Source organism: Furipterus horrens, unplaced genomic scaffold (assembly GCF_987537825.1).
Source record: "Furipterus horrens unplaced genomic scaffold, mFurHor1.1.pri manual_scaffold_2, whole genome shotgun sequence".
In the NCBI taxonomy this organism is placed as follows: domain Eukaryota; kingdom Metazoa; phylum Chordata; class Mammalia; order Chiroptera; family Furipteridae; genus Furipterus; species Furipterus horrens.
This window is the reverse complement of record NW_028327172.1, coordinates 31,855,373-31,871,024: the sequence shown is the minus strand read 5'-3', so window position 1 is coordinate 31,871,024 and position 15,652 is coordinate 31,855,373. Positions and strand designations below refer to the sequence as shown.

Here is a 15,652-nt window from a genome sequence, read left to right as displayed (position 1 = left end):
TTTTCCTGTTCGGGATGTTTGCTTAGTTTGTTTTTGTTTTTATTTTTTAGATTCGGTTGTTGATAGTTGTGAGTTTGTTGTAATTTTAGTGTTCATAGTTTTGACCTTTTTCTTAAACAAGTCTGTTTAACATTTCATATAGTAATGGCTCTGTGATGCTGAACTTCTTTAGCTTAATCTTGTCTGGGAAGGACTTCATCTGTCCTTCCATTCCAAATGATAACTTTGCTGCATAGAGTATTCTTGGTTGTAGGTCCATGCTTTTCATCACATTGAATACCTCTTGCCAGTCCCTCCTTGCCTGCAAAGTTTCTTTTGAGAAATCAGCCGGTAGTCTTATAGGCACCCCTTTGTAGGCAACTGTCTGTTTTACTCTTGCTGCTTTTAAGATTCTCTTTTTATCTTGAATGTTTGGTGGTTTAATGATGCTATGTCTTGGTGTGGTCCTCTTTGGGTCTAGATTCCTTGGGACTTTCTGTGCTTCCTGGACTTGTATGTCAATTTCCTTCACCAAATTTGGGAAGTTTTCCTTCGTTATTTTTTCACATAAGCTTTTAATTTCTTGCTGTTCCTCTTCTCCTTCTGGCACCCCTATGATTCGAATGTTGGCATGTTTAAAGTTGTCCCAGAGGTTCCTAAGCTTCTCCTGATTTTTTTTCAATTCTTGTTTCCTCCTTCTGTACTGGTTGACTGTTATTTTTCTTCCTTACATTCCCAATCATTGATGTGAACCCTAGTTTCCTTCCCTTCACCATTGGTTTTGTGTGGATTTTCCTTCATTTTATTCAGCATAGCCTTCACTTTTCCCCTTATGCATTTGCCATACTTAAGCATATCTGTCAAGCCTGTGAGCATCTTTGTCACCAATGTTTGGAATTCTGCATGCGTTAGGTAGGCTATCTCCTCATTTGTTAGGTTGGCTATTTCCTTGCCGCTTAGTTTTCCCACTGAAACCTTGATCCGTTCCCTCTTTTGGGCCATACTTCTCTGTCTCCTCATCTTGACAGGCTTCTGTGTTTGTTTGCCTATGTCTTAGGTAGAGCTGTCACACCTGTTATGTTTAAGAGGCAAAGCCTTAGGTATTCGTCAGTACAAAATGGCCCGTTTCACCACGTTGTGGCACTGTGTGTGAGGGTGGTGTCTGAGAGAGAACAATGCCACTTGCTCAGCACTCGCCCCTTTTTCCAGGCACTTCTCCCACTTCCTTATGGGACTGGGGCCTCTCTAGCTGTTTTCTCTGGCCGTCGTTCCCAGAGTGGGTGGATCTGCGGGCATTCTGTGACCATGGGAACCCTTTAAACAAGTGGACTCTACTGAGAGACCAGCAGTTTTTGTCTCCACCCCAACCCCCCACTGGTTTGGACAGTCAGAAGCAATGGGGCTTTATTTTCCCAGGTGCTGGAACTGTGAGCTGTGCAGTCTGGTCTCATGCTGGGAGCACTCCCCAGGTGTCCCTCTTGACTTTTTTAAATGTTTGACTGTGCTTTCCACCAGTTTGCTGTAGTTGCCGCTGTTGCCGCTTCTGCTGCTGCTTCCACCACCACAGCGGGTCCTCTCCACCCTGGCTCCAACCCTCCTACCTGTCTGATGAGTATTTCTTCTTTATATCTTTGTTTGTTAGACTTCCATTCAGCTCGATTTTCTGGGACTTCTGGTTGTCTCTAGTTTTGAGGTAGTTGTATTCCTTCTTAGTCGTGGAGGGAGATGCAGCGTGTCTCTCTAGGCCTTCATCTTGGCCAGAAGTCTCTGAATTCTTTTAATAGCTCTGATTATAGACATGGATAATAAAACTTATATTCTATATTTAATTTTTTGTTATTAATAAGAGGATTGATTAATTCCCCATATAAGATGCAAAGAAAATTTAAGATTGGCTGGTAATTTGGAATGAAAAATTTTAAGATTGGAAATTTACATAACTGTGATTAATATGCTAAGGAGTCTAATGGGAAATATGGACAATATGGAAGAGCAGTGGACAATATGAGCAGAAAGATGAACTCTCTACAAAAGCAGAAATACTTGAAATATAACATTATGACTGAAATGAAGACTATCTTTGAAGAGCTTATCAGTAGATTAGATACAGTCTTTGTAAAATCAATTACCCTCAAGATATGTGAATAGAAACTTGCCAACTGAAAACTAAAAAGAATACAATACTGAAAAAAGCAGAACTGAATGTTCAAGAGCTTGGGATAATCACAAAAGTTGTTACATCTATGTAATAAGAATATAATAGGAGGAAGAAAGAGGAGTAGGAAGAGGAGAAATATCTTAAGTAATAATGGATGAGAACTTTCTGATTTATTGACAGGCACCAAACCACATATCTAGGGAGCTTCAAGAACACCAAGAAGGATGAATGCAAAACAAATAAACAAACAAACAACCCCCCAAAAAACAAACAAAGAAAAATCCAATGTATTCAATTCATTTTTGGGACAGAGAACCTGTTCTATATAATTCCATAATGGCAGATGCATGAATTTCTGCTTTTGTCAAATTCACTGAACTATGCAGCACAAAGACTGAATGCTAATAGAAACTATCAACTTCAGTCTTTAGTAATTATCCATATGGGTGCATCAATTTGAACATCATGCCATATTAATGGAAAATGTTAGTAATAGAGAAACTGTGTGGGAAATTGAGGATGAGGAGAGGGATTGTATAGAAACCCTCTGTACTTTCTGTGCAATTTTTCTTTAAATCTAAAAGTGCTCAGAAATATAAAACATATTAAAATGAAGAGGCAAACCAGCACTGGGTAAATATTTATAATACAAATAACCAACCAAGGACTCAACTGCATATATAAGAACTCTTACAAATAAGTAATAAAGAAAGCCCCACAATAAAAATGGGAAAATTTTAACAGGCACTTCAAAAATAAAAGTAGCTAATAAGCTCATGTAGAGTTGCTCAAACAATAGTCATTTAGGAAATAAAAGTTAAACCACAAGAAGATGCCACTTCATGTCCATCCAAATGAGTAAGAGTCACAGACTGGCAGTACCATAGTTTGGGGGAGCATATGGGGCAGCTGGAACTTGTATATGTTGCTGATGGGAATGGGAAATAGCACTAGCATTCCAGAAAAGAGTTTGGTAATTTCTCATAGAGTTTATGATACATCTTTGTATGACCAAATAATTTCTATTCAGGCTATTTATCCAATAGAAATGAAAATATATGTCCACAGGGGATTGCCCCCCGGCTCTCGTGCCTACCTACTGCCCAGGCCCGCTTGTGTGCTGGTGGAAAAAAAATGCACTAGCCACGCTTGACCTGGGCTGCAGCTGAAGAAGGGTGAAATGAACTAGAGGAGCTTTGGAAAACATTGGATGCTGGTTATGGAGAAAAAGCTAAGGGCAACAGACCAGATCCTAGGGCAGACTCAACCTTAGTGCTATGGGAGATATCTCATAAGCAGACTACTCCCCTCCAAGAGGCATCAGCCAGAGGAGGCTCCACAACTGTCATAAGTGGGCAGAGTGATTCTTCAGTCAGCTAATTTAAGGGAAGGACCCAAAAAGAGCAATACAACAACCACCAAAACCAAAATTCTACTAGAGAGTCCAAATAAAAGGCATAAAGGGCACCCCAAGAGCATCAAGCTAAGGAGATCAAGGAGTCTGCAGTACTGAATCACACAGATTCCTACCACAGAAGGTCACACCACAAAGGCCAAAAATAAAAGCAAATCAATCTAAGAAGCAGAAACAAACAAGAACAGCCACCCAAAATGGGGAGGTGAAACAACACCCCACCAAAAGGAAAGAAGGAATTCCCAGAAGGAGGGATAGATGAAATAGAGGCAAGCAAACTATCAGGCATGATTTTCAAAACAATACTAATGAAGAAGATCAAAGAACTTAACAAACTCAAAGAAAACTACAATGAACTCCAGGGGAACTACAAAGAATTTCAGGGAAACTAAAAAGAAATCCAGGGAAGTTACAAGGAACTTACTGAGAACTACACCAACATGAAAAAGAACATAGAAACTATCAATAAGAACCAGGAAGAAATAAAGAATACAATTTCTGAACTGAATAATACAGTAGAAGCACTCAAAAGCAGGTTAAATGAAGCAGAAAATCAGATCAGTGAGTTAGTGGACACTGTAGAAAAAAATTCCCAGACAATACAACAAAATGAGAAAAGTCTGAAAAGGAATGAAGGGGGTTTAAGAGAACTGCTGGGCAACATGAAACGAAACAATATTCATTTCACAGGGATACCAGAAGGAGAAGAAGAGGAGCAAAGGATAGAAAATCCGATTGAAAAAGCAATGACAGAAAATTTTCCTAACTTGATGAGAGAAAAACTCATGCAAGTCCAGGAAGCACAGAAGATCCCAATGAAGATAAATCCAAGAAGGCCCACTTTAAGGCACATTATAATTAAAATGGCAACATTAAACGACAAAGAGAGAATCCTAAAGACAACAAGAGAAAAACAGCAAATAACATACAAGGGGGCGCCGATAAGACTATCAACTGATTTCTCAACAGAAACACTAAAAGCCAGAAGGGAATGGCAAAAAATATTTCAAGCAATGAAAATTAAAGGCCTATAGTCAAGACTAGTCTACCCAGCAAGGCTCTCTTTCAAAATGGAAGGTGAAATAAGAAATTACCCAAACAAAGGAAGCCTAAAAGAATATATCTCCACCAAACCTTCATTGTAAGAGATGCTAAAGGCAATGCTTTAGAAAAAGAAGAGAAAGAGGGAGGAAGAGGAACACAAGTACAAAAGGAAGTGAATAAATACCTGTCAATAATAACTGTAAATGTAAATGAATTAAATGTTCCAATAAAAAAACCTAGGGTAGTGAAATGGATACGAAAACATGACCTACATATATGCTGTCTACAAGAGACACACCTTAAAACAAAAGATCTACACAGACTGAAAGTGAAGGGATGCAAAATTTTATTCCAAGCAAATGGACATGAAGAAAAACCTGGGTAGCAATACTTATATCAGACAAAACATATCTCACAGTAAAGTCCACAAAAAGAGAGAAAGAAGGACATTTCATAATACTTAAAGGAATAATTCACCAAGAAGAAATAACTGTGGCAAGCATATATACACCCAACATAGCTGCGCCTAAATACATAAGGAAAACTTTGGAAGACTACAAGAGGATATCAATAACAAGTTACTCATATTAGGGGACTTTAACACCCTATTGTCAACAATGGACAGATCTTTGAAGCAAAGGAACACCAAGGATATTGAGGCATTGAACAACACTCTAGATCAAGTGGACTTAGTTGATATATATAGAATTTTTCACCCCAAAGAAGCAAAATATACATTCTTTTCAAGTGCACATGGAACATTTTCAAAGATAGACCATATGGTAGGACACAAAACAAGACTCAACCAACTCAAGAAAATTGAAATTATGTCAAGCATCTTCTCAGATAACAATGGCTTGAAACTGGAAATCAACCTCAAGGAAAAAACTCAAAGACATTCAAACTCATGGAGAATGAATAACATGCTAAATAATGAATGGGTTAACAATGACATCAAGAAGGAAATCAAAAAGTTTCTGGAAACAAATGATAATGAACACACAACAGCCCAAAACCTATGAAACACAGCAAAAGCAGTCCTGAGAGGAACGTTCACAGCAATACAGGAATACCTAAAAGGGATAGAAGAATCTCAAATAAAAATTTTAACTCTACAGCTACAAAAACTAGAATAACAACAATAACCAAAGCCCAGAGCTAATAGAAAAAAGAAAATCCTCAAGATCAGAGCAGAATTAAATGACATAGAGACTAAACAAACAATTCAAAAGATCAATAAAATGAGGAGCTGGTTCTTTGAAAAGATAAGCAAAATTGACAAGTCCTTAGTCAGGCTCATCAGGAAAAAGAAAAAGAGTACCCAAGTAAACAAAATCATAAATGAAAGAGGAGAAAACACAACAAATACCACAAAAATACGAAGGATTGTAAGAAATTAATACAAACAACTGTATGGCAAGAAACTTGACAACCTAGATGAAATGGACAAATTTCCAGAAACATATAATCTTCCAGACTGAATCAAGAAGAAGCAGAAAGCCTGAATAGACCAATAACAACTAGTGAAATTGAAGCAATAATCAAAAAACTCCCGGTACACAAAAGACCTGGGCCAGATGGTTTCACAGGTGAATTTTACAAAACATTTAGGAAAAAACTAACTCCTATCCTTCTCAGACAATTCCAAAAAATCCAAGAAGAGGGAAGACTCCCAACCTCTTTCTATGAAGCCAGTATTACCCTAATTCCAAAACCAGGTCAAGAGACAATGAAGAAAGAAAACTATAGGCCAATATCACTGGTGAACATAGATGCTAAAATCCTCAACAAAATATTGACAAACCAGATCCAACAACACATTAGAAAGATTATACATTATGATCAAGTGGCATTCATCCCAGGGATGCAAGGATGGTTTAATATTCACATATCAATAAATGTAATACACCACATAAACAAAATGAAAGATGAACACCATATGATCATATCAATAGATACAGAAAAAGCATTTGATAAAGCACAACACACATTTATGATGAAAACTCTCAGGGAAATAGGAATAGAGGGAGCATACCTCAACATAATAAAGGCCATATATGAGAAACCTGAAGCCAACATCATACTCAATGGGCAAAAACTAAAAGCATTCCCCTGAGATCAGGAATAAGACAAGGCTGCCCACTCTCTCCACTGCTATTGAACATAGTCTTGGAAGTTCTAGCCACAGCAATCGGACAAGAAAAACAAATAAAAGACATCCAAATTGTAAAAGAGTAACTAAAACTGTCATTATGTGCAGACGACATAATGTACATAGAAATCCCTATAGACTCCATGAAAAAAAAAACCTACTTGATATAATAAGTGAATTCAGCAAAGTAGAAGGGTAAAAAGTCAGTATTCAGAAATTGAAAGCATTTCTGTACACCAACAATAAAATATCAGAGATTGAAACTAGAAGAAAAATCCCATTTACTATAGTAACAAGGAAAACAAAGTACCTAGAAATAAACTTAAACAAGGAGGTAAAAGACCTGTACTCAGAAAGCTACATAACCCTGAAGAAAGAAATTAAGGAAGATACAAATAAATGGAAGCATATACCATGTTCATGGATAGGAAGAATCAACATCATTAAAATGTCCATACTACCCAAAGCAATTTATAGATTCAATGAAACTTCCATTAAATTACCAGTGACATATTTCACAGATTTAGAACGAATACTTCAAAAATTTATATGGGACAAAAAAAGACCCTAAATAGCCACAGCAATCTTGAGGAAGAAGAACACAGGAGGAAGAATCACAATACTTGATATCAAACTATACTACAAAGCCACGGTAATCAAAAAAGTCTGGTACTGGCATAAAAACAAACATATAGATCAATGAAACAGAATAGAGAGCACAGATATAAACCCAGGTCTATATGGTCAACTAATATTTGACAAAGGGGAAAGGGACATAAAATGGAGTGAGACGAGCCTCTTCAACAAATGCTGCTGGGAGAACTGGGGAGAAACGTGCAAAAAAAAAAAAATGAAACTAGATCACCAACTTACACTGCACACCAGAAAAAACTCAAGTTGGAACAAAGACTTAAATGCAAGTTGTGACACCATAAAAGTCCTAGAGGAAAACATAGGCAGGAAAGTTTCAAACATCCCAGGTAGCAATATTTTCACCGATACATCTCCTAATGCAAGGGAAATAAAGGAAAGAATAAAAAAATGGGACTACATCAAAGTAAAGAGTTTCTGCTCAGCAAAAGAAAACATCAGCAAGATGAAAAGGAAACAACCATATGGGAAAACGTATTTGCCAATGATACTTCAGACAAGGGATTGATCTCTAAAATATATAAGGAAGTTATATGACTCAACACCAAAAAGACAGACAACCCAATTGAAAAATAAACAATGCAACTGAACAAACACTTCTCCAAAGAGGACATAAGAGTTTTCATAGGCAAATGAAAGAATGCTCAACATTACTAGCCATCAGAGAGTTGCAAATAAAAACCACAATGAGATATCACTTTACACAAGTCAGAATGGCCATCGTCAACAAATCAACAAACAACAAGTGCTGGCGAGGATGTGGATAAAAGGGAACCCTGGTGCACTGCTGGTGGGAATGCAGACTGGTGCAGCCACTATGGAAAACAGTATGGAACTCCCTCAAAAAACTAAAATGAAACTGCCTTTTGAACCAGTAATTCCATTGCTAGGATTATTCCTGAAAAATGCTGAAACACCAATTCAAAAGAACCTATGCACCCCTATGTTAATAGCAATGCTATTTACAATAGCCAAGTGTGAGAAACAGCCTAAGTGCCCATTTGTAGATGAGTGGATTAAAAAACTGTGGTACATTTACACAATGGAATCCTATGCAGCATAAAGAAAAAAGGAACTCCTACCATTTGTGACAAGATTGATGTAACTAGAGAGAATTATGCTTAGTGAAATAAGCCAGACAATGAAAGAAAATACCATATTATATCACCTAATACAGGAAGCTAATGAACAACACAAACAAATGAACAAAATTGAACCAGAGGCATGTAAACAAGGAACAGAGTAAGAGGTACTAGGGGGAAGAGGAGGAGGGAGAGAAGGGGGTAAGTTAGGGAAGGGTTTAGTAAAGGAACTAGTATAAATAACCCATGGACATGTTCAACGAGGTGGGGATTGACTGTGGGAGAAGGGGTGGGCTGGGTTGGGGGGGCCATGGAGGAAAAAGTGGGACAACTCTAATAGAAAAACAATAAATAAATCAAAAATTAAAAAAAAAGAAAATATATGTCCAGAAATAACCTGATTAAGAATGTTCATAGCAGCTGTATTCTCAATAGCTCAGAATGGAATGCTACCTATGTATCTGTCAATATGAACATAACCTGTGGTGTACACATGCAATGAAATGGTACTCAGCTTTCTGAAAGGGAGAGATGGCTGATATACACAATGCAATGACATGGGTAAATCCCAAAATATTATTCTGAGTGAAAAAAGGAAGGAACAAAAAGTATATTTTGTCATCCTAACCATACGAAGTCAAAGATCAGGTAGATGAACCCTTGGTGACATAAGTAAGAACAAATACTGTCTCTGGGGAAGGAGGAATGACTGGAAGGGACATGAGGGATCTTTCAGAGGAGATGAAATTATCTTGATTAGGGTCTGAGATGCAAGGGTGTATTCACTGCCAAAACTCATTGAACTCGTGATCTGAGCGAACACCTTTCTTCATTATGCCACTATAAAAATGTTTAGGAGATGCAACATTTAAAATAATATATTTATTTATAGAATATCTGACTTAAATTTTTTTCTGTTCAGATTAATAAATACTGAGGCAGTCTTTGGAATAAAAGGCAAATCTGACATAGGCCTTGTCGTCGGGGAACATAGAGTCAATAATACCCCTTGCTCACCGGACACAAAGGATTAGAGAGACCCCAAGAAGGGAGAGTCTGGGCAAAGGCCAAGGGAAGAACAAGAGGGTGCACGTGGGATTCTCGTGGAGGGCATGTGAAAGGAAACACAGGTAGAAAACATACCTCAAATCTTAAAAATGCCTCAATGCTGCTTTATGTGGTTATAAATTTAACTTCATGCTGCAATGTTTGAAAATGGTAAAATGATGAACCTAAAGCTGGTGACTCAAGTCTGGCAAACGGGGATTGAGCACAGACTTGACACGAAAGGCGTCATTTCTCTATTAGTCATTATTTCAGTCAACATTTATTATGCTAGGGAGCTAGTCTAATGCCTGTCAAAACCAAGGAAGCTTGCTGCATTAGTGCTCAAGTGAGCTTTAATTCTTTTAATTTTTACAGAGTGATTGCAGGGGAGTGACCACAAAAACTTGTCAGAAATGTAATGTTCTTGTAGTTCTTATCAAGTGCAGTGAGGGAGGAAATATAGACTTTTCCTGCACTTCTTTCATCTTCTGTTGAAGATGGGATTTTACAGAAGAGGGAACAGGCCTGTACTCAGGGTGGGCAAAGCTCCCATGGGGTTGGGGTGAGGGCCCTGGGGGAGGCTATTCTTCAGACATCCCTCCCAGTGTTTGTGGGACACAAACTATATTAAACCTCAGGAGCAGGATTATTATGTTAATAGTTTTAATTCTGGGGCCCAGAGGCCAGGCATGTTAAGAAAACCTCCCAAGCTGGTAGGGACAACGCTGGTTCTCGAAGTCACATCTGTATGAAGAAAGCAAGACTGAATCAGGACACCAGAGTGCTCCCCGATTCTCCAGGGCTTCCTGAGGAAGGCTTCCTCCGTGTTCACCCTCCTCAGGAGTGTCCTGCAGAGCCCTCTGAAGAACCGGCCTCAGGGTCTGACGCCGCTTCCACCATCGCTGCCTAAAGGAGCCAACGAAGAAGTAAATGATGGGGTTGGCGCAGCTGTTGACACTGGACAGAAGATAAACAGTCAGCAAAAGAGCAGAGAAGGCACCAAAATATCTTAGGAACCAAACTACAAGGAACCAGTTGATGCCAAAGGGCAGGCCACAGAGGCGGAAGACCAGCATCGTGAGCACGACAGTCGCATAGAGCCTGGTTAGCTGCGCCTCCTGGGAGCAACACAGCAGTCTGGTCAGCAGGGCCAGGCTGGACCTAGAGAGAAGCACAAACAGCCAAATCAGCCAGGCAACGATGATGAAATCAAATGCCTGACACCAAGTTTGGTCACGATTCCTCATCAGGTTGCCACAGTAGTTCCCTTCCAGGATGTTCAGCAGCAGGGACAGTACCCAGATTAGGGCACACAAGACAGCAGACATGTGTCTAGGGCAGCAGCAGCGGTACCAGATGGGCCACAGTACAGAGACAGCGTTCTGTGTTAATGGTGCTTAGAAAGCTCGTGCCTGCTATGTAGGCAAGGAATGAAACAGTATCACAATGCAGGGGATGGCTGTGGTGATGGACCAGGAGTACTTGATGAATATCCACAGGGAAAGCATAATCTGGCTGCAGAGGTAGATGAATCGGCTCCTGCCAGGTTGAAGATGTAGACAGAGAAGATGTTTGTCCTCCTGCAGAAGTTCAGGAGCCAGAGCAAAACAGCAATTCCTGCCAGCTCAAACAAAGCAATGATGAAGATCAGCATGCTGGGATCAGGGTCACGTTGCCACATTTAATAAGGGCCTGGTCACTTCTAATCATTGGTGTGAGTTCAGTCCCCCTGGCTGTTACTGTCATATCTTTGCTCAGAAACCTTGTAGTGGTGACTCTTGGAAGAAGAGAAGATTTGAGCATCTGGTGCAATCACTGATTCTCATAGTCACATTGCTATATGGTTATTGCTGTCCCATGTTACAGAGGATGGAAATGGAGGCTTCTGGAGATTAAGATACTTATGGAAAGTCGCACAACCCTGGAGTCTTAGAACCTGGGTTCAAACCCAGTCCTCTGTGACTCTTGAGCCTGGGCTCTTTCTACTGCAACACAGGCTACTACTGTCGTCGTCGTCGTCGGCAGCCGTCCGTCTCGAGAGACGATGGTGTAGCTTCTTAAGAGTCTATCTGCACCGCCGAGAATGGCTGTGCAGTCCAACTCGGGAGTGACACGGTATCTGTCTCCTCCCGTGTTGAATCGACATCTTGTGATGACGCTGGAGTGTCCTCTCCAGTGAAGCTGAAGCTACAGAGCCTGGGCAGGGTGATATGGAGGGTCTGCTGTTGTCCATGCAGCAGACCCCCCCTCTCTTCACAGCTGAAGGGTCCAAGGGAAAGACGGAGTCAATACAGCTTGGCTTCAGGTGCGCCGCAGGAGTTGCCGGTGTCGACTGCAACGTCAAACCGCCTTAGGGACTCCGGCTCCGGATTTTCTGTCGGGGTTTACTCCCTTAGCCTTTCCCCTGAAGAGGTATGCCGCAAGGCAGCGGAGGTTTTTTGGAGTCAGAGTTTTCCTTCTCTGATGTGCCCTGACTGGAAGATCGAACCAGCGACACTTAGCTCGCAGGCCGACGCTCAATCCACTGAGCCAAACGAGCCAGGGCAACTACTGTAGACATGTGAATATTCTGTAGTCCCATCATTCTCACCCCACTCTTCCAGATCCCACTCTCTGTCCAGAGGTAATACCATGTCCTTAGAATCTTCTGAAGAAGGAGCTCAATATCTGGGATAGAAGCTGAGAGACCAGAAGAGGACTATGGGCCCAAGGATTACTTCTGCCCTGGGCTGGGATTTCTCCCTCAGCTGCATGAAGTCAGAAGGACACAGAGATGGCCACAGTCCACACTCATGACCACTGGGCCCATCTACCAGGGAAAAAGGCCATGCTTTAGAGATATGAAGGTAATGTGATCTCTTGCTAGGACAGGTGTCAGTGTGGCTGGGACAGGTGGACTCAAAATGGCTCAGTGTGTCAGCTCTATGAAGACAGAAGCAGGTTTATCCCTAGTGTCCTAGCTATGTGTGGCACACAGTATCTTCTCGATAGATGTTTATTCAATGAAGGAATAAATGAATGAGGAGCATAAAGACAATGGAAAAGTTGAGTTAAATGTTTAAAAAAATGAAACACAATTAAAGGTGTTAAAACACTCACTTGTAATGGGTGAAGAAAATTTCATTCATCATAATTCTTTTTGTGGAAGATCTATGAGTGTTTACCTATGTGTGCCCCCAAAATGTACCCAGTGACCATTGATGTGCATTTGAAGTGAGGACTCTACATGGCTTTGCTGAGCACCTGGAATCATTTTGGTGCACATATGGGAGTAAGCTTTGGGGTTGATCTGAGTGCAGTGGAGAAGGGAGGGTGAGGTCTGAGTGCCACTGAAAAGAGGTGGAGTACACAATGTAAACCTACTCCACTCTTTCTCTAGAAGGTCTTTTGTGGCATTTGCTTGGCTGGGTAAAGTGTTTCTGTGAGAGGAGTATGTGAGGGAAAATGGGAAAGTGCGGGCCTTGGAATGTAGAGAGAGATGCTGAAGCAAATGTCCAGTGGACCAATAGGACTAGCTCCCCTGTGAGGGCATAATAGCAGCTGATTGGGAGTTTATCAGGTGTTGTCTCTGTAATCCTCTAAGACCCCTTTGAGGCGAGAACTACTATTATTCCCATTTTACAGAGGATGAAACTGAATGACGTTTTTTTTGTTTGTTTGTTTTGTTTTGTTTTTTCTTTTTGCTTTTAGACTCACAGAGTGTGGATTTGAACAGAGCAGGGCTCCCTCAGGTCTGCACTTTTGACGAGCTCTGTAGATCCACCACCACCACCGTAGTATCAGTTACTCCTGGACAGGGAAAAGGCAGAGAAGTCATTCCCAAGTGAAATTCAAGATAGCAGTCAAAATTGTGGATTAAAAAACAAAACAAAACAACAACCTAATGAGCAATGTCCAGAAGTACAGAGAATAAGAGAAGTCAATGAAATAGGGAACAAGGAGAGGTGAGTGGAATTCAATTAGGAATAGACAGCAGAACCCAGGAGTCCTTTCCTGCCTCAGAAAGGCAGCCATTGCTCCAAATTCCAGAGGACTCAAATGGTCAGGAGGCCTCCAAGTGGAAAGAGGAGACATCCTCCTCCTGGCCACCAGGAGGAATCAAGTACACAATTATCCATGTGTGTACTCTTAGAGGGACAAGCTAGCAGAGCCCTGATTGGTCAGAAAAGGATGTGGGAGGAAAACCAGAGCCTCTGCTATCCCCACTCAGAAAACTTAAGTCAGTAAATCTGTTTTCTAGCAGATCATAGATATAATCCTAATCAAACTGGAAACTTTATAAGGACTGGTTTGAGCCTGTTGTTCACTATTGGATCCTCAGCATTTTAGCACATGTCCCGTAGAGACTGTCTGTTGTGATATCCTCATTTAAAACATGGATAAGATGAGGCCTAAAACATCAAAGGGGTTTTCCTGAGGTCTTGCCATGAAGAGGGGGCCCACCACAGGTCTTGGTCTCCTGGAGCCCTGTCCCAGACTCTACCACTATTCTATGCTACATCGTTTGTTATCTCTGAGGAGCTCCCGAAAAACTCTATGTGAACTTAGAATGTGAGGGACAAGCGGGGGTACAGAGGTCACCCCCAATGTTCATTCTCCTAGTCCTTCACATAATGATTCTGTGAGTTTTAAGGCCAGAGAAAGGACCCAAATTCCCAGCACTGTTGTTACTGATGGCACCATGTGACTAGGTGTTTGCCAATCTGTGGCAAGCAGAAGTAATGTACCCAATCCAAGGGCCAAGCTTTCCCTTCCTTTCTTTGTCTGTTGGGGGCTGAACGCTGATCTCTCTGGGAGCCATGGAGGACCATGAGGACGAGGGCACCTGTCCAGGGATACAGAAGAGCAAGTTGGAAGGAATGCTTGTGTCTGAATACCTTGGAGCCTCCAGTCCAAGCCAGATAAACTTTCTCTCTTATTTAGGTGTTCATTACAACAGGTCTCTATTAGAGGAATCAATCTTAAACTCTAAGCCATAAATAATAGGTCTTCCTTTCAAAATTATATTCCATTGGCAGGAGATTTTTTATTTTTATTTTTAATGAATGTGGTGATTGCTTCATAAAAGTAAAACTGGAGAAGGAAGGGGCAAACTGAAGGAAAAATTACTCCGATGTAGATGAAATGAGAAATAATTTGATGATGCTGAGATAGAGAAAAACCCAGGAAGTAGAAAGCTGTGAGGAGGACAAGGAGCTGTGAGGAGTGGTGTGCCTTTCCTCCGAGGACCTCCTTTCAATCTTCTTTACCCTGTTCAGCATCCCAAGAAGGTGACTTCTACATACCACACCAGTGGGACCCTGTCTTGATTTCAGGTTAAATTGAGCTGCCAGAGGACTGGAGGGCAGGGAAGGAGAGATCTGGGCTTTTCATTGCCTGGCGCTCTCCCTGCTAGGTGGTGTGTTGGCAGTGGCCCTGCTTCCCCACCAGGCTGGTGATCCTCTCCTGTTGCTGTGATTGAGGCTCTGCTCTCTCTGTGCACATGCTCCTTCCCTGGTCCCTTTAAGCCTCTGTGTGGGAGCAGTGCTGCACTATTGCTGCCTCAGCGTGCTTCACCATGCATTGTCACTTCCCCTTGAACTTGCTCAGTGGTCCCTCATGAAAACCCCTCCTGTATTCCAGTTTGGGCTGTTTATTCCAGGAACTCAGCCCAGTCCCCAAGATGAAAATAATTTTGAAAACAATGAACTCTGGGTGAATAGCAATTTTGCCCTGGGAAGCATGCTTACATTTTATCTTGCTCCCTAAATTAATGCAACACTCTTTCCATGATGACAGATTTGAATGGTTGGAATGAAAGGGGGCCAATGGAGATATAAATGAGAAGAGAAAAAGTTTTGGGTGGACCCCATCCGCATCTCTGACAGTCAGAGCTGCTGCACCCACAGATGCTAGAGGAGAGCTTCATGGCTCCTGCTTTTTCCTGTAGGATGTATCACACCTCCTGCATGTAGCACCCAAAGTGGAATCATAGGAACAGGAACTTAGAGCAAAAACCATAACTGGCTTTGGACCTAAGTGAGGCCTGGGTGTACTGTATATTCTTACCGTTCTACCATTCTTCTGGTCATAGGTGGAGAGCTGACCTGTGCTGAAGGGGGAGCCTTTCTGGAATTGAGTGACAT

General features: G+C 41.2%; 1 pseudogene; it reads right to left on the bottom strand.

Annotated features, from left to right (window-relative positions):
- Nucleotides 1-10,219: 10,219 nt before the first annotated feature.
- LOC150018086 (mas-related G protein-coupled receptor member X2-like) lies at nucleotides 10,220-11,237 on the bottom strand (annotated as a pseudogene).
- Nucleotides 11,238-15,652: the final 4,415 nt, after the last annotated feature.